The 20748-nt window shown below is 36.0% G+C and overlaps 1 protein-coding gene and 1 long non-coding RNA gene across 9 annotated transcripts in view; one reads left to right on the forward strand and one right to left on the reverse strand.

Annotated features, from left to right (window-relative positions):
- The window catches only part of CTNNA2 (catenin alpha 2), a 1100619-nt gene that overhangs the window by 1074493 nt on the left and 5378 nt on the right, over positions 1–20748 (forward strand). The window lies entirely within an intron of this gene.
- LOC122216253 lies at positions 14352–18111 on the reverse strand. Its single transcript, XR_006200795.1, has 4 exons — positions 18060–18111; positions 17409–17713; positions 16437–16647; positions 14352–14521 (listed from the first exon to the last, which is right to left on the reverse strand). It is a non-coding gene; the product is annotated as an uncharacterized LOC122216253 (long non-coding RNA).

Below are 20748 nucleotides of genomic sequence, written 5' to 3' on the forward strand. Positions count from 1 at the left end.
TGTTCTTGTAAAAAGTTTCATAAAAAAGAAACAAAATATTAAGATTAAATATTAGGGAAAATAGGATCTAAAGACAATATAAGAATATTCTTGGGAAAATTGGCTTAAATTTTGATTAAGCATGAAAAACTTTCTAAGAATGGTGATTATTAAGTGTAAAGAATTGCCAAGTGATGCTATTATATCTCCTTGAAGGAAAGGCATAATACTATAAACATTTAAGACTATAAAAATTACATCTTTCATTTTCATGCTCCAATACAAAGAGTTAAAGAAGTCCAGAACTAAGTTTTACAATGGTCCAGAGCAATATTTATTTCTGGGTGGTATTTTTTGGTAGAGCTATTTAGCTACTTTTACATTTTGATTAGGGGAGCTTCACTGAAAGAGAAATGTATAAATAAGCATTAACATCGTGACTGAAAAAATTAAGCATTCATGCTAATACAGAGCCTAATCTATATGACCTATGTTGAAAAATATTAATCTAACTACATGTTTGAATCAACAGTTGTTTGCAAGGGCTTTTTTTTTTCTTCTATTTTTTCTTCATGAATAACAGCTATTATCTTATACCCATCAGTCTGTGTAAAAGTTACACAAGTGTTCAAAGATGCAAGAAAAAGAAAGGCACTAAAGAGGTATTTTATGTTTGGCCAAGACATGAGGATGAACCCTGGTCTGGAAGGAGGTGGCCCTCAGATCACAGCAAGGAGAGTATGTTCTGGATTTAACCTGCTTTGCACACAGGTCTCCTGTTTCAGATTGCCAGAATCTTTTGTAGGCTTTTGAGAACTTGTTTAGCGGTCAAGAGGTGATAGGGAACTTTGGTTTTCTCCATATTCACCTCTGTGCAGACAATTGCAGTAACCACTGTGACAGAGATGGTGATGCTATCACGTACTAGAAGCAGTCGACTGGTAGAGTGCCAGTACCTGCCATTAATTGAGCAAATTGATTTTGGCATGTTTACCTAAAGAACTTTAAAAAAAAACCTTACAGGTTTTTTTGTTTGTTGTTGTTGTTGTTGTTTTAACTAAGGATATGTAGCTCTGTTACTGGCTTTATCACACCAATCCAGGCAAACATAATCTTGAGTGGTTCTTAGAAGATGTGCCAGGAAAAATTATTTACGTGAATAAGGCCTAGCATTTTACCTGAATAAAAGCCAAGCAGAGAACAGTAACAGCCACATGGTTTTGATGTCTGGTACCTAAAAAATAAGTTATAGAGTACACCACGCTCTCTTAAGGTAGATGTTAAAATTACAAGCAAGGTGTTATTGTTAGTTGTGAATTTGGAAACCGACTCTGTCTTTTACAATTTGGGTGCTACTGGGCAACATTCCTAATCTGAGCTTTTGCTTTTGCTTTATAAATTGGAATAGTAATACAGTTAGAAGGACAGTAGGACAATTGTATGTAGTTAATAACATGATTATACTAGCTAAGATGCAGTGAGGGCTCAGTATTTCCAGGCACTGTGCTAAGTATTTTAAATGCACTATGCAATGTGTTTTAACAGTTACCTTGTGGAGGAAACATTGTCCTCCCCATTAAAAATATTAGGAAAATGAGGTTCAGAGAATCGAAGTAACTTCCTGGAAGTCACAAAGTTAGTGACTGACATACTGTGGTGCTTCTATTTTTTTAATGTTTATTTATTTATACATTTTTTAATGTTTAATTTTGAGAGAGAGAAACAGAGCATGAGCAGGGAAGGTGCAGAGAGAAAGGGAGACACAGAATCTGAAACAGACTCCAGGCTCTGAACTGTCAGCACAGAGCCGGATGCAGGCCAAACTCATGGACCATGAGATCATGACCTGAGTCAAAGTCAGATTCTTAACATACTGAGCCATCCAGGTGCTGCTATGACATACCATGATTTTCCTAAGAAGCCTTCCTTGACATTCTCCCACAGCATGATGTGTTGTTTTCTTTCATTCCTAGTAGGGCACTGCAATGTAAGAACTTATTTAATTATATGTCTTCTAACTACTCTGTGAGCTCCATAAGGGTAGGAAATGTGTCTGAGTGTTAAATTTTTCCGTTTGTTGCATAATAAGCATATAAATGTGTGCTTAATACATTAGCTTACTATTTTTTTCTAGTTTAATTAATTCCTTTGTCATTTAAAAAATTTTTCTAGTATATTATGTAGACTTTTTAAAGATTATGGTATAGAAATATACAGAATTTCTTTCAAAATAGCTGAATTAGTCAAATTAGTAATTTATTTCAAAAAGGAATTTAAAAGGGGCCACAGTGACAGAGTTGGTTTCATTTGCTTTCCCACATGAAGGTTATGATACATTAAAATGTTAATTACATCTAGATGTGAAATATTGTCCTTTAATTAACTATCCTAAATTATTAATTCCCAATAATAGTATTAACATTTTAAACAAAACCTTTCACATAATTTAATTAGATATAGATTCAGCTCCATATGCTAAAAACATCCAAATACAGTTATTTTTCTATCACATAGAGTAAGTCTATATGTATGTAGTTCAGGGCCTACATAATGAACTCAGAATCATCAGACACCCAGAGTCCTTCTGATTTATGGTCCCCTCTACTTAGTGTGGGCCTCTATTCTCAAGTTCATCTTTATTTTTTTAACGTTTATTTATTATTGAGAGACAGACACAGGGTGTGAGCAGGGGAGGGGTAGAGAGAGGAGGAGACACAGAATCCGAAGCAGGCTCCAGGCTCTGAGCTGTCAGCACAGAGCCTGACGAAGGGCTCGAACTCATAAACTCGAGATCATGACCTGAGCTGAAGTCGGTTACCCAACCGAGCTACACAGGCACCCCTCTCAAGTTCATCTTTTGATCCAAGGTGACTGCTCGTGTTCCCTCTTTCCGTTTTCCATAGAGAGAAGAAGTGACAGGGTGAAATAGTGTGCTTCCTAGCTGTTGGCACTCTTTAAATTAAAGGGATATCCTAGGCACATCTATTCTCCTACCCCAACAATTTCTGTTTACAGCATATGAGGAGTCTGAAAAATCAGGAGCGATATGCATGGAGTAGCAGTTCTTGCCCATGTATACCCTCCACTAAATAGAACACAAGTATAATTCTGACTTCTAGTAGTTGCTTTGTGACCTTGGGCAAGTGGTTTGATTTCACTGAGCTCCATTTTTCTTAGCTGCAAAGTGAAAATATTAGTATCTACTTTATTGTGTTATTAGAATTGAATTGTTAATATGTGGCACACACTTAGCACAGCGTACAGAATAGACAAGTGCTAAATAAATGGGTAGCTAATTTTATTTTTCCTTATCTTGTTTCTTCTAAAAGATGATAGTCTTTTTGATGACATAAGTGCCTTTTGTTTTATTTCACCATGTCTACTCCAATTAAGCCATTGGATGTGTAGTAGTGAACAACCAGCCAAGGTCTGTCATAGAGGAATCACTTACAGAGAGGTGATAATGGACAACGCAGAAGAGAATGACCTCAACAGAGAAATGAAGTAGTGATTCTCAAGTTACAATCTGTAGAGGAATCACATGGGTAGCAAATAAATTTCTGCTGAGAATTCTGGGTTCTGGCTCCACTGTTCTGAAACCACATCTGAGATGTTTTTGATGCAGAGAACTTATGGATCACACTTAGGGGGAAAAAATTGGTCTAGAAAGTACAGGGAAGAGAGTCGTATACACTGTGGTGAAAGCTTCCCAGTATTGGAAGTCAGTTTGGACCCTTTCCTGGAAAGCCTTTTGGCTTGCTCCATTAGGCTATTTTAGTCTACCCTAGCTTGGATAATTCCTACTTGTAGGGGGCTTGTTGTGGTTGTCCATTGTAGGGTATTTATTAACATCTCTGGCATCTCCTCAATAGATGCTTATAGCAACTTTCCTTCCCCAGTAGTGACAAAGGTCTCCAGACATTGCCAAATGTATCCTATAGGGTACAGGGGCAAAATTGCCCCTGAATACCTATAGTTCTGGTCAATCTTGACCTTTTACCTATAATATACATATTGTTTGAAATGGAGCTTTTTTATTTCTTCCTTCTGGAAGGGTGGAAGATGACAGATAAAATGGTTCCAGACTCATATGCCAAATGCCCATCCCCCGCATGGCAGCAGGGTTTGGATATGCACTTTCCTACAGGCAAGACTCCTGAGAACCCATCACAGTCCTTAGGCCATAGCCTTCATATACCTTTTAAAGGTCTCCATCCACCTCTCTTCTTGTCTACCCCAAATATTTTCCTGTCTTAGAGACATAGGCATTACTACTCTCAAAGGCAATTAAGGATTTTGGTGAGAATGTTGCTTGAAAGAAAGTTTTAAACAGGTAAAATTTCTTCAGTTTCTTGCGTTTTATAGACAAGGTTATTGAGGTTAAAATAATTCAACTGTTTTTATAGCACTTTTTAAAAAAAATCCTTTTCATATATCATTATATATTTAGCCATCCTTTGTATATTGTCTAATCCTTATATAACAAACAACTACATTTTTTTATATATGAAAAAAGCTAAGCAATAGTTTATTTTTTTCCTTAACAAAATAATATTAAGAAGTACATCAGGCCAATGGTCTCTTTGAAATTCAAATTACTTATGCAGTTGTTTTTGAGATAATATTAGCAGTGAATAATTCTGGAAATGCTGAAATTAATGGGTGAGCCCTTGAAACCAAGCAAGTTGTAGGCAGAAATTGATTGTTTCATAGCTAAGCATTAATTTCTTTAAAAGAAGTTTAGAGAGTTCTAACAGGTGGTGACTCCAGATATAACAGAGATCACTCTTTCTTTCAAAGATGTAGCCATAGTACATTTGAAGAATTTGCCTAGGCATTTTTAGTATATCGGGTAAAGAGATAATGAGGTAGCCTTTACATCTTATAATAAATACGGAGGTGATTTAACTTTGTCAAAGGCTAGATTCACAGGGACTCCAAGATAGGGATTGTGCCTTGAGCAAGCTTTCATCTTAATATTGAGTATGATTTTTAGTAGGGGCAAGATACTGTATCATACTCTCTCTAACCCTTTAATGTTTATCTTTGTTCACTGGTTGAAAGTTGTCATTTTCATGAAAGTTCGTGGAGTCCTTTTTTTTTTTTTTTTCAAAGAAGTTTTCCAATTTCATAGATTCGATGCTTTCTTTCAAAGGAACTACTAATATTTTTCTATGATTTTTTGGCAACACTGTTATGCATTTCCAGTCTTTTGAGGATACTTTGTCCTTTAATCTGTGGTTTTGAAAGTTTTTTTACATAGTTCAACCTTTTGCAAGGAAACCTACAATATGTTGTCCATGCATAGAGTCTCTTTGTTAACCAAAGAAATATTATTTTCAGGTTTAGATTGAAGAGAACCCTCTGGTGCTTTTGCTGCATTTCCCCTAAAGTACAGTCACTCCAGGAGAAACAGATGATAAGGTTCTAAACCAGGCCAAACCCTGGCAGGCACATGTAAGGGGAGGCATCCTGGCTTCTCAGGGGAACTACCTTAAATGCCCTTTATTCTCATTTTATTCAAAAGCAGTTGGAGCTGCAGTAGATTCCTAAATACCCTGTAAATAGAAGTCACACACTTGTATTACTGGTAACTGTCTTATTAGCTACCAAGTTAAGCCTCAGTTCCCTCATCTGTTGAATAATAAGGATAAAGTAATACTTTATTTTTGTGTATGTGTGAGGATTAAGTGGTACAACATATGGGAAAATTCTAATTGGTTGGGATGCTCAATATGTTTTGAATATGGAAAAAATCCAGAATATATTAACCCAATAAAGGAAAGCATTAATCAACTTTGATCACAGGCTGGTCTTATACGTCAATTTGAGAGGCATCCTGATCTAAGAATGCATCTCAATCAACTGACTAAACACTGGGATATGTGTACCAAATCCCAGTATGGCTTATGTAGAGCTAGCATCTGTGGAGGGCATACCAGTAAAGAGCCAGAAAGTACTTTTTTATATTTATCCAGAAGTTTAGCTTCAGAAATAAGACCTTTACATTCATACAAAGCCTTTGAAGACAAAGCAGCAAATAAGTAACTAGTTATATGTAAATGTAACCAAATTTGAGCTGGAATCACTAAGGACAGCTCTATGAATGAGTTGGCAGTTCCTACTGCAAGAATGGTTTACCTTTGTTTTTGGTTGATCTGTATCTTTTTTTGGACTGCACTCCACAGCCAGTTTTGAAATCCCAAACAGAAGCTTCCTGTGTTTTATTTCTTTTGAGAATCTTATTTCCTGACTATTCACCATAAATGGGAAAAATGAGATTGTAACTAACTAGGCTGTCCCACCCATACTTTAGCCCTAGCAATGTCCACTGCGGGGTGGAAGAAGAAAGCTTACCTCCTTTTGAAAGTACCTTGTTCTTGTCTTGCTTGGCCTTATGGTGCTCTCACACTACCCTGGGCATTCATTGGGATATCCTTATCTGTGCAGAGTTCATTAGGCCTAAGTTGTACAGGTGATCCAATAAATGATGATAAAGACTCTAAAAGGATTCCCCAAAGGTATGTACAAGTTATGTAATAATACTTTACAGTGACATTTTAAAAATGTATGACAGAGTTTTAAGTTTACTTTCTCACTTGGACCTCAATGGCTGGTGAAAGTGGATCAGTATTATTAACCCCATTTTACAGCTGAAAGTTACTATAGTGTCTAAAACTTTCACAGTCAGTAGCTGATACAAGCAAGGTTAGAGCCAGTTTTCTCTGATGGGCAGTCTTATGCTTTATTCAGGGTAAAGATGTTGCTGGTCCTAGTAGTTGAACTAGTCATTTAACAAGAGATCTAGGAAATAGTCTGTGGCAGATGATATAGATGATGGTAACAACCAATACATATTGGGTTCTTAAAATTTATGTCAGTCAGCCTGACGTCATATCATGGTGTCCATTATATAGTAGAGTAAAAAGCTAAGTTGTTGAAATTTTGAATAAAGGTTTTTAATGATATGTGAATAAATAGCAAATGCTATCTATGGTAGCTAGAGAAAAGAAGAATTATAGCTTATATATTTTTAAGTTTGTTTATTCATTTTTTGAGAGAGAGAGTAAGCAGAGGAGGGGCAGAGAGAGAGAGGATCCCAAGCAGGTTCTGCACTTTCAGCACGGAGCCCAATGTGGGGCTGGAACTCATAAACCATGAGATTGTGTCCTGAGCCAAAATAAAGAGTTGTTTGCTCAACTACTGAGCCACCCAGGCACCCCAAATTCTAGGTTGTATTTAATCAAGTTGTTTTTGAACATGTAGATGACTTTAATTGCAGGCAAGAAACTGAGTAGTAGATGATATCTCTGCTTCTTACCTTGCTCATATCTCATGTGAATCATGATTGCAAGATTGAACGTTAGTGTGACTTTTTTTTCCCCTTTGTGGCTTAGGAAAATTCACCTCATTACTGCTTGGTCATGTGACTCATACTTGTGAAAATTTGGAAGAATACATCTAACTCATGCTTAGCCCTAGATAAATGGCACCAATAGCCAGGAATAGAGTTCAGAGCAGCAAAGCACTATGGTAGATTTGCCTGGTCAAAGAAGACTGGATATTATTTGTCACATGGACTGAACCCCATTTTTACCAGATATGAATTTTTTGAACTCAAGTTCACACAAAAAAATCTATATTTTTTTTTCATATGTAAAGAATGGATGGTGGTATCTACCTTATATTTCTTTCAAAAATTTGGGATCATGTGTTAAGACACCAGCACTATACCTAGCAAACACAACTCATGCCTCACAGATGCTGGTACTATTAATGAGGGAGATGATCTTTAATAATGAAAACTCAGTACTTTATACATAGAAAGCAATAAACACAAAGATTTAAATTGTGGATGTTTTCTGAGCAAAGGATGATGCTAACTGTACCCATGAAGCACAGTAAAAGGAAGAGGTCATAAGATTTGTGGAGCAGTTTGGCTAACATTTATTTTCTCTATTATGTGGCTAAATTCCACTCTCCTGCCACTATCATTAATTGAGTACTCTTCCATGGAAGAATGAATAGGTAGAAGCATGGAGAGTTGGGCACTATGCTAGACATTGATCCCAAGTTTGTCTTTGGACAAGCTTTGTCATCTCTTATTTCCTCATCCAAAAATTTGCAATTTTCAATAATATGTAGCAAATATTTATGGAATACCAATTTTCCAGACAGTTGTAGGTGTTCAGGATATAGCAGGGAATGGGGAAAAGTAAACCCAGAAGAAAACATTTGTTTGACTTGGTGATGACTGTATGAAAAAAATAATAAAACAAGGCAAGAATAGCAAATTAGGGAGGTAGGGTGGGAATGGAGTCATAATGTGAAAAGGAAGGTTTTCAGTAAGATTTTGGTATTTCACTGAAGATCTGATGGGGATGAGGGACCAAGCCTTACAGTTTCTGTGGGAACAGCATTCTAGGCAGAGGCAGTAATAAGCACAAAGTTCTTAAAGTATAGGCAAGACTGGTGTGTCCAAGCAATAGGCAAGGCATGTTTACAGCTTTTGATTTTACTCATACTGAGATGGGAGACTACGGGACAATGTTAAACAGAAAAAATGACATTATTTGAGGTCATTTAATAGGATGAATCCGGCTTTTGTTTAAGAATAGACTAAAGAAGGTAAAAAGGGATGAGGAGCAAGGAAATTAGAGGAAGATAGTACAACAATCCAGGAAGAGATTCTGATGACTGGGCCAATGTAGTAACAGTAGAGAAGGTGAGGTCAAACAATGGGTATAGTTCAAAAACTGTTGACAAGATATAATGGCAGATTGGAGGCTAGGTCTGAGAGAACAAGATGTATAACACAAAATTCTGGGTTTTTAACCTAAACAGTTGGAAAACTGTGTTGCCAATGACTATAGGAGGAGCAGGTTTTAGGGAGAGGTGGGGTTAATCATAGAACCTTTCTATCTCTGGAATGTTGGGAAGAGTCAATAAGATCAGCTTAGAATCTTCTTTGTTAAAGTAACAAGTCTTGCAAGAACCTGAAGTAGTATCTAGGTGGAAGTTAAAGACTCAATGGTTACAACTAATTGAGTTGTGCTCTGAACTAAAGATAGGAAACCTCCACCTGAATCTGTGACAGGCTACACTATGAGTGCTTGGAAATTACTCGAATACGTGAGAAAATTGGTAATGGGTTACATCTCACAATGGGAAAAGAAGTGACCAGGAAGAAAGCAAAAGATTTGGAGGGTATTATTCTATGTCTACTCAACAAATGTTTTAAAGTAGGCAGAAAAATGTATTCAATTATATAAAAAAAAAAAAAAGGCTATGTATTAACTGCTCTAATTTAAATGAGGTTAATTAAAATTACTGGTTTTACTATGCAATATACTGAAGACCTCTTATGAATCCTTGAATAGTGATATCCATTTCTTCTTGTTGTAATTCTCATTTCTCTAATGAAAGAAGAGTTAATTTTAGGTTAATACAGTGAATTATTTTACCCAGTTACATATGTGTCTAAAAGTTTTCTGCATTATATTTAAGATACCGTTCTTTATGAATTATGAGGACAATTTATGATAATGAGGGAGAAATGATATTAATATGCTACTCTTACAGCATAGCCTTTTATAGGGGGAGGGGTTTAGATGGCCCATCATGTATATAGTGTGTTTAATCTGTTTTCTCAAACATTTATTTCAACTGATGTATAGTCAACACACAAAGTTATATGAGTTTCAGGTGTACAACTTAGTGATTGGAGAACTCTGTTACACTATGCTTACAAGGATAGCCACCATCTGTCATCATACAAAAATGGTATTACAATACGATCGACTATATTTCCTATGCTGTACCTTTCAGCCCCATGACTCACTTATTCCATAACTAGAAGCCTGTACCTCCCACTCTCTTTCATCCATTTTTCCCATTCCCCTCCCAGTCCTTCCCTCAGGCAACTTCCAGGTTTTTCTCTGTATTTATGGGTCTATTCCTGCTTTATTTGTTTGTTCATTTGTTTGGGTTTTCAGAGTCCACATATGAGTGAAATTATATTGTATTTGTCCTTATCCAACTTATTTCACTTAACCTAATACTCTCCAGGTCCATGCATGTTGTTGCAAGTGGCAAAATCTCATTCATTGTTATGGCTGAATAATATTCCATTGTATGTATCATACCACATCTTCATCCATCCATGGTTTGCTTCATATCTTACTTCTACCGTAGATAATGCTATGATAAACCTATGGGTGCATATATCTTTTTGAATTACTGGTTTAGTTTTGGGGGGCTGATAAATGCCCTGTAGTGGAATTACTAAGTCATGTAGTATTTCTATTTTTAATTTTTTGAGGAGTCTCCATACTGTTTTATGTATTGGCTGCACTGATTTACATTTCTACCAACAGTGCATGAAGGTTCCCTTTTCTCCACATCCTTGCCAATATTTACTTCTTGTCACTTTGCTATTCTGACATGTGTAAGCTAATGCCTCATTGTTGTTTTGATTGGCATTTCCCTGATAATAAGTGACACTGAGCGTCTTTTCATATCTGTTGGCCATCTGTAGGTCTTATATGGAAAAATGTCTATTTAGATCCTCTGTTCATTTTTAAGTCAAATTGTTTTTTTTGTTTTTTGTTTTTGTTTTTTTGGTGTGGAGTTGTGTAAGTACTATATCTGATAAGGTGTTCATATTGGAAATATATATTTGCAAATAACTTCTCTCATTCAGTAGGTTGCCTTTTTTTTATAGTTTCCTTTGCTGTGCAAAAGCTTTCTATTTTGGTATAGTCTCAATAGTTTATTTTTGCCTTTTTGTTGTTGTTGTTGTTTGTTTGTTTTTGCCTGAGGAGACATAGCTAGAAAAATGTTGCTAAGGCCATGTCAAAGAGATTACTGCCTATGCTTTATTCCAGGACTTTGTGTATGGTGTAGGAAAGTGGTCCAGTTTCCTTCTTCTGTGTATAGCTGTCCATTTCTCCCAGTACCATTTATTGAAGAGATTGTCTTTTCTCCAATATATTCCCTAACATGTTCTCGCCCTCTTTGTCATTAATTGACCATATAACTGTGGATTTATTTCTGGACTCTGTTTTTCTTCCACTGATCTGTTTTTGTGCCAGTACCATACTGTTTTGATTACTACAGCTTTGTAGTATACTTTGAAGTCTTGGATTGTGACACCTCCAGCTTTGTCCGTTCTCAAGATTGCTTTGGCGGTTCAGGGTCTTTTGTAGTTCCATACAAATTTTAGGATCCCTTGTTCTAGTTCTGTGAAAAATGCTGTTGGTACTTTGATAAGTATTACATTGACTCTGTAGATTTGAGTAGTAGGGACATTTTAGCAATATTCTTCTGATACATGTGCATGATATATCTTTACATCTGTATGTGCCATCTTCTATTTCTTTCATTAATGTTTTATAGTTTTCAGTATACAGGTCTTTTACTTCCTTGGTTAAGTTAATTTCTAGTTATATTCTTTTTGGTACAATTGTAAAAGGAAAGATTTTCTTAATTCTCTTTCTGCTACTCTGTTATTAGCGTATAGAAATGCAACAGATTATTATAAATGACTTTTGTACCCTGTGACCTTGCTGAAATAATTTATTCTAATAATTTTTTGGTGAAATCTAGTGTTTTCTACATTTAATATTATCTCCTATATAAATAGTGACAGTTTCACTTCCTTACCAATTTGGATGGCTTTTATTTTTGTTGTCTAATAGCTGTGGCTAGAACTTGGAGTAGTATGTTGAATAAAAATGGCAAGATTTGACACCCTTGTTGTTTTCCTGACAGATGAAAAGCTCTTAGTTTTTCACCATTGAGTATGATGTTAGGTGTGAGTTTGTCATGTATGACCTTTATTATGTTCAGAAATGTTTCCACTAAACCTACTTACTTTGTTGAGAGTTTTTATTATGAATGAATGTTGAATTTTGTCAAACACTTTTTCTGCATCTATTGAGATTATTTAATTTTTATTCTTTGTTTTGTTAGTGTGATGTATCATGCTGATCTATGGATATTAAACTATCCTTGCACTGCCAGCATAAATCCAATTCATTGTGGTGAATGATACTTGTAATGTATCGGTAAATGTAATTTACTAACACTTTGTTGAGGATTTTTGGATCTATGGTCATCAGGCTGTAGTTTTTTGTTGTTTTGTTTTATAGTGTCTTTGGTTTTGGTGCCATAATTCTGGCCTTGCAGAATGAATTTGGAAGCTTTCTTCCCTATCCTATTTTTTTAGAATAGTTTGAGGAGAATAGGTATTAACATTTTACTTTAAATTTTTGGCGGAATTCACCTGTGAAACCATCTGGTCCTGGACTTCTGTTCTTTGGGAGTTTTTTGACTGTTAATGCAATCTCATTACTGTTCAGATTACCTACTTCCTCTTGGCTCAGTTTTGGAAAATTATGTTTCTAGGAATTTATCCATTTCTTCTAATGTTTTGTAGCTGTCTTATACAATCATTTTATTTCTGTGGTGTTGGTGGTTAATTCTCTTTCTTAATGAGACTTTCTAATGGTTAATCAATTCTGTTTATCTTTTCAAAAAACAACTTTTGATTTCATTGATTTTTTTCTTTGGTTATTTAGTCTCTATTTCACTTATTTCTGGGTTCTGATCTTTATTTCCCTCTGTATACTAACTTTGTACTTTTATTCTGCTTTTTCTGGTTCCTGCAGGTATAAGATTATTTAAGATTGCTCCTGTTTCTTGAGGTAGTCCTAGATTGTATAAATTTACTCTTACAATGGCTTTTGCTGTGTCCCAGTGATTTTTGGACTGTTTTAATTTTTCTCCATTTTTAAATTTCATTATTAATATCTTTGTCAGCATGTTGACTGTTAGTGATGTTTAGCCTCCAAAGGTTTGTGTTTTTTCCATGTTTTTTTCTTGTAATTGATTTCTAGTTTCATACCATTGTAGTTGGCTAAGATGCAGGATATGATTCCTGTCTTTTTGAATTTATTGAGACTTGCTTTAGGGAATAATAGGTTATATAACCTGGAGAATAGTTTTTGGATGGAATGTTCTGTACACATTTATTAAATTAAGCTGGTGCAGTGTGTTATTCAAAGACACTGTTTCCCTCTTGACTTTCTGCCTGGATGATCTATCCATTGATATAAGTGGGCTGTTTAAATTCCTTATTATTCTATTACTGTCCATTTCTCCCTTTATATCTGTTAATATTTGCCTTATATATTTAGGTGCTCCAATGTTGGTTGCATAGATATTTGTAGTCTCTTGTAGAGACTTTTTCCTTCTCTTTATTTAAATTCTATGTGTGTCTTTAGGTCTGAAGTCAGTGTCTCTAGGCAACATATAGATGAGTACTATTATTATTTTTTTTTTTTTTGTACATTCCATCACCTTATGTCTTTTGGACAATTTAGTCCACTTACATTTATTTTTTTAATGTTTGTTTATTTTGAGACAGAGAGAGAGAGAAACTATCAGTCTAGGGCCCAGTGCTGGACTCGAACTCACAAAATGTGGGATCATGACCTGATCCCAAACCAAGAATTGGACACTTAACTTCATGAGCCACCCAGGTGCCCATAGACCATTTACATTTAATTATTGATAGGTTTCTACTTATTGCCATTTTGTTCACTGTTTTTGAAGTTCTATATTCCTTTCTTTCCTTCCTAGAATTTCTCTAGTTTTATGCTTGACTATTTTTTGTGTATTATAGGCTTTTACCATGAGGTTAATATAGAACATATGAACTATATAGTGGCCCATATTAAGTTGATAGTCACTCCAGTTCAAACACATTCTAAAAAAAAAAACCTGTTTTGAGTCCCCCTTCCATATTGTCATATTCTACATCTTTTTGTGAATCGCCTTAACTCATTTTTTTAGATATAATTGAGTTTACTACTTTTGTTCTTTAGCCTTCATGCGGCCTTTACTATATGTTTGCTTTTACTCATAAAATGTTTTTCTCCTAAGTTTTATTCTAGTTATGCCCTGTTCTTTAAATGGGTTTTATCTTGTTTGGTAACTCTCATGAATTGCTAGTGATTGATTGGGCTGTGTTTTGAGAATTCTGAGATCATGTCTAAGACAAAGGGCTATTGTTTACTGGCCATGCCTACTAAATGTACCAGTGAAGGAAGAAATGGTAGCAAGTATGATAAACATCAACCATCGTTGCATTATTGGTTTTGGAAGAGACTTGGAGCATTGAGAAGTAGAGCTTTTCTTGAGGTTCTCCACTGTGTTTTTTTGTTTTTCACCTGTCCTACTCCTGGCCTTCCCAGACCACAGCTCAGGAACTGTACTTCCCTTAGATTCTGACTTCTAATCACCCCAGATTTTTTTCAAAGGAAGATCTATTCTCAAATTCTACCCTTTGGTAACTTACTTCCTTGATAAATACGAGCACAGTCCAGTGAAAGGTAGCAACAGTATTGGAAGCTTGTTGGATAGGACTTGACAGTACCCCTAAAGAATATATAGATCCAAAACTGTGAGTCTTTTGCTGGATTTAGATGACAAGATAGGTCAGTCTTAAGTAGAGATGGCAGGTCCTACATCCAGTGGGCTAAAAATTAAAGAGAGATCATTTTGTGGGGAAACATTTAAAACTTTAGAAAACCAGTCTAGGGAACCCAGTTGTTCATGTTTTGATGGAGATTAAGCACCAGGCTTAGGAGGTTGATCTTCAGTGTCTGATGGGCCTTCCTAGGCCAAAAGGGGCTCCTTTTGTGTAACTGTTACATGCTAGAATTTTGTGTATTCAATATAATTAACAGTGTCATTATTTTGTGGTGTATAATGGTTCAATAATTCTATATATTACTCAGGACTCCCCATGATAAATGTCCACCTCAGTCCTCTTCATCTATTTCACTTAGCCTTCCATTCACCTCTCCTCTGGCACTCACTAGTTCTCTGTTTGCCTTGTTTTGTGTCTTAAATTCTATTTATGAGTGACATCATATGGTATTTGTCTTTCATATTCTGTAGGTCAATCTATGTTGTAAATGGTAAGATTTTACTCTTTTTATATAGATGACTAATATTCTATTGTGTGCATGTATATATAAACTGCATCTATTGATGGGCACTGGGGTTGCTTGCATGCCTTGGCTATTATAAACAATGCTCAAATAAGCAGAGTAGTCCATGTATCTTTTTAAATTAGTGTCCTTGTTTCATTTGGGTTAATACCCAATAGTGGAATTACTGGATATTGTAATTTAAGTTTTTGAGAAACCTCCATACTGTTTTCCACAGTGGCTGTACCAGCTTGCATTCCAACCAATACTTGTTATTTCTGGTGCCTTTGATTTTAGTGAAAGGGGTACCACTTTTGGTGAAAGAAATTTTGACCGAAATTGGGAGCCTGAATTTTAGGCCCTGTAAGTGGTTGTGAAAATATTTCATACTATTTCTTTTGTTGCCTCTCAAATTAGAGGTGTAAATATCACTTTCATAGACTAGATTACCTTCTCTATATCTCTAACTATAGCCATTTTCTTTTCTTCTTTCAGTCTTTCTCCAACCCCAATCAAGCCCAAAATGTTCTTAGACATTATGAGTGTCATATATATAGGTAAAACCCCCATATTTTCTTGTACTGAATCTTGATTTATAATTTCCTCCTTCTGAAGAGTTTAGTAGTATTAGAAAACATACTAATCTTTTGATACTTTTCTATTCCCCTTGTGAATTTCTTCATGTCTTTATTCCCTATCACATTAAAACTTATATACAGGCATTGAGAGCAAGCCAAAGTGGCGGTAACTTCAGTAAGAGGTTTGGAGAAAGTCCAAATGCATGATAGCAGGGGGAACCTTGAAAGGAGAAAGTGAAGAAGAGGAAGTAGAATCCAAGAAATATAATTTTAAAAGATCATTTTGGACTCAAATAGTCATTTAAGGAAACATGGATCACAACAATAATAAAATCTTAAAATTGGTTATGGGCCTACCATTTGCCAGACACTTAGCTCTGAGGGCATTCTCTCATTTAATACTTAAAATCTTTAAATAAAAATGAAACAAGCACTTTCTAGGATGATTGAGGTAGAGCTAGGTTAGGTAGCTCTTTCAAAATCACACAGCCAGTATCAGTCCAAGTAGGGTTTGAACTCCAGAGCCTAAGTTTTCCTTCACTATAAGGGAGGAAAATATGGAAATGTGAGGGGAGAAGAGGAGGTTGCACCTGATATGTAAGAATATATTGGGAAAGGGGTCTAGGATCTTGAGGAGAGGCAACAAAACCGCCTGAGGAAAAAGACTGTTTATCTACAATTTACATAGCAACAAAAGCTTCAACCAGCTCTTTAAAGCCCCCCCCCCCCCCCCACCATGATAAGGGGAGGGTCTTGAGCTGGACGTGAGTTTACTTTCCCTGACATATAAATAATGCATGTATCACAACTCCTAGTGGTTGAATGTGAAGGGAAGTAAAAGAAAGTAATTATCAAAGGCCTTCTGATTATGCTTACTCACCAAGCACAGTCTTCTAGCATCCAAATCTGTGGTCCTTGACTTTTGTCTATTCTTTTCTGAATTGTTGCACATTGCATGCTGGAGCCTAGGAGACATTTCATAAGGTGTTAAATAGTCTTCATCATGTATCAATAGGTTGTCTTAGGTATGTCTCCCAGTCATGATGATAATGCTTAGGGAAATCAGTCAAAGGTAGTACTAGCTGGCTCTCCTACAGGGAAGGTGAAAAGGAGCGTTAGTCCTTTGACAAGTTACAATCCAAGGTTCATACTATGTAGTGAGGACATGCTCATGATAACAGATGATAAGATCAGCAATCAATGCGTGCTATATTTATGTGACACAAAGATGAACTTTTGACCCAGGAATATCTCCCAGTCCTGTGGGTGCCTAAAAATCTATTGGCACCACTGTTGCCTAAGGTTCTTTTGTTATGTGACAACAATCCAGAGAAGGCTCTGGGTCAGGAAATCTTGAAGTATCAGAGAAGGAAGAAACATAGAAAAAAGAGATACAGAGTCCTTGATTAACAGACATGTGTGTTCCTAACTTTCCAAGGGCCAACACCTCTTGATATTCCCACTTCTTGGGATTCCAAGGTTAGGAAGAATGCCTTGTTGTGGGTTGAGGGGAAAAAAAAATGTTCTGCCTTTATTTTTAATTTTTTTTAACGTTTATTTATTTTTGAGATAGAGACAGAGCATGAATGGGGGAGGGTCAGAGAGAGAGAGGGAGACACAGAATCTGAAACAGGCTCCAGGCTCTGAGCTGTCAGCACAGAGCCCGACGCGGGGCTCGAACTCACAGACCATGAGATCATGACCTGAGCCGAAGTCGGCCGCCCAACCGACTGAGCCACCCAGGTGCCCCTGTTCTGCCTTTAATAGTGAGGAAAAAAAAGGCTCTAAGCCATATTTAGGAAATTTGTTGACTGTAATTAAGCCTTCATGGGAGTCCCCAAGGTTTACTTACCTATAATTGAAAAAATGCAAATGAAGACAGTTAATCAGTGGACTGGCTGACTATGAAGCACTACTACCTACCTAAATGAATTAAAAACAAAGACACAAATTTGTCCAGTTGAAAAAGTTATCTGAAAGCCAATTGGTAAATTTCTCAGCAGTGCTATGGAGATTTTTTTTTTTCCTTAGATGGCACTGCTTTTCTCCTAAGGCCTTTGCCAACTTAATCTTGAGTCATTACATACAGATTTCATAACAACTGGCCTTCAGCAGTTGGAGAGCACCAGCTGCCTCCCTGGCATCATTCAAGTAGCCCTGCAGAAAAAAATTACAGACCTCTTATCCTCTACGTCGTGATTGATCCACTACTTAGACTTGTAAAACATTTGCTCTTCAAGATACCACAGTGAAATGGGAATACCCCTGGGATTAAGCCAACTCTTCAGGAGTTATCCCATAGTACTGTAGCTGTCATTTATGAAGGATCATTACGTGTTCTAATGTTACCAGGTTTGGTGCACTTTTTTCTTGGAGGATTATTGCAGCATACCAATGGTGATCATTTCACATCAAATACCATACTTGTTAATCTATTCAGCTAATTTTTATCACCCGATTTAAAATAATCTCCCTCATACTTTGAACTTCATTTAATACTTACGTCTTCTGTTTAATGATGTCATTAATCAAACCACTCCTGTTATGGTATCAGCTATAGGAACAAGAATAAACAGACCATCATTTAGATAAAAATACTTGTCAACAATCTGGTAGAAACAAAAAATGGTATTAATTCCATTTAAATGTAGAAGTAGACATATAGTACCTGATGAAACTATGTTATAAGCTGTGTCAAGTAGTTCTTAACAACTCTGTCAAAACGTGACCTCTTGGAGAAAGGAGGCAAAGAAGTTTCTTTTTCCATGCGCCTCAGCAGCTCTTGAAGGAGCAAAGTGTCACAGCTAACTAATAATGCCTGCCAGGGCCACCATAATGATGAAGGGCAAATTCCTGCCCTATGTTCACCACTGTCACTATATTATCCAGAAGGAATGTGGTTTTGCTAACTTAGTTCACTGTTGTTTGATGAAGAGTGAGTGGACTAGAACACTGAAATGAGGGTTTACCACAAAGGAGTTGTCTTATTTGCAAGTGTGTAAACATCCATAAAGCAGGGAAAGATTTGGTTAGGCTGAACCTTTTCACCCTGCCTTTGTTTGCTTGAGTTATTTATTACCCTGGACTTGCTAGACCTTTTAAAAAGTGTTACTGATATAGACCAGGGAAGAAGTAGGCAGGTATTTCAAATGTATCACAGTTTCTAAGGAGATCAAATATCTTTTCAAAGCCTCATGGATTTTTAAAACATGAAATGTTCTTCTTGGTGGATAATAGGCTCCAATACTCTGGGTTTCTAACCTCCCATTCATTAACAGGAAAGCAGACTTGTAGCAAAGGTGGGTTTTTGGGTTTTTTTTTTGTTTTTTCTTCCTGCAAGCAATTTGTGACTCCTTTTGGGGCGATAACTGTTTAACTATAAATAAATGACCAGCTCCAGTAGAATGATTCCAGTTTTCTCAAAGTGTTTACTTTCAATTTATTGTCAGTTCTCTCATTACAACTTTCTTCCCGCAAAAACACTATCCCCGGCCTGATCATGTATAGTATAGTCCCATTAAAATACTTCTTAGATATGAATACTATGTTATTTCCACTAAAATATCTTGCAAGAGGCTAAAATGGACTCTATCCATATTTGCAGAACCATTTTTGCATTCTCAAAATCATTAGCACTATCAGATCTGACTTGAGAAAATATAAATAGCCTAGGTCCGAATGGTCCTGGGTTCCCTGCCCCAGGCATTTCTGAGGTAATTAAGTAATGTTCCTTCATTTTTATACATCAAAATTATCTTGAAATGAATTTGGTTTCTTTTATTCTGTTTAGTTTAGCCAGTAGTCCCATGTCATTTGCATTATTTTTAAGCCAAGGACAGATTGCTTGGTACTGGAGATTTCCATGAATTACCATTTATGGTTTATTTATTTTTTGGTAAAAATCAGATTTTTTGAAAATAGATTTGTTTCCAGACTATATTTCTATCTCTGTATACAATCTTAAAATGGATTAATGCAGAACACATAGTGAAACCCTAATTTTTTTCTGTAATTATATATCTGGCCCTCATAAATTAACATCCTAAGACATTTCCTGTGTCATATATATTTAACCGTGTTTCCCTCCACCTCTTTTACATTACTCTGGACTTTTGACAATGCTGTATGTGTTTTTAAAGGTAGATATTAAGTCTAAATTGCATTTATTTCATTGCTGGATGGCCCCAGGAAGCTCACCATTATTTTCAAGGGTGAAGGATTGCTAATTAACAGAAAGTAGCCTTGGTTGTCAAGGGAATAGTGAAGATATTCCTTGATGATGTTAGGTTTGATCCTGAAAGTATAATGCTGAGAAAAATTTTGGATGTATTGCACTTATTGGTCAGAGAAAATATTGATACAGTATTCCATTCATCATTTTATTCTCCATTTATGAAAACACTAAATAACGAATATGAAGGGAAAAGAAATCAGAAATTGACATAAATACCTATAGGGTGCAGAGCACTGCTCATGAAATAACTGGGAAGACCAATATAAAGAAAACATGTGGTTTCTTAAAACTGGCCCCCAGAGTTTCATTCTCATAATTTCAACTGTCTGTCCCTTTGATAACTTCACTGACATGTAACACAGATGCCTCAAATTCAGAATGTCCAGAGTTAATATTGTAGCACCTCCACCTTCCTCTTATTTCTATCATCTGGGTTAAGAGCGTCAATATATACCCAGGTATGTTAACTAGGAATTCCAAAGTTTCCTTTTTTATCACTCAACCATCTAGTCACCAATAGCCACATATTTAATCCATTAAAATGAGTTTAGGATACCACCCCCACAATGACAATTTTCCTATCCTATTTTGTCTCTCTCCCTTTAGCACCTTACATCCTAGTAGATCACTTATCAGAGAGCATTAAACCTTGTGGTTTGTGTGTCTGTGTATGTATATCCAACACAAGCACAGTGGTTGGCACAAAATATATAGTAAGTAGCTAAAGAAATACTTAGGTGACTAACTGTGCAGGTAGAAGGATGGAGGAATAGACTAAAAGAATAAATGAAAAGTCAGCATTTCCAGAAATGTAGATGCACTTTCACTGGAGAGTTTGGTTGAGTCACACAGTTACATTTGTGTCAAAGTCTATGTGTTTTGAAACTGAACAACTCTTGCAAGGTATAACCCCCATATTCAGGAAATGGTGTAAAATTTACAACATGGGGTTTTAGAA

The sequence above is a fragment of the Panthera leo genome, chromosome A3 (assembly GCF_018350215.1).
Source record: "Panthera leo isolate Ple1 chromosome A3, P.leo_Ple1_pat1.1, whole genome shotgun sequence".
Lineage (NCBI taxonomy): Eukaryota > Metazoa > Chordata > Mammalia > Carnivora > Felidae > Panthera > Panthera leo.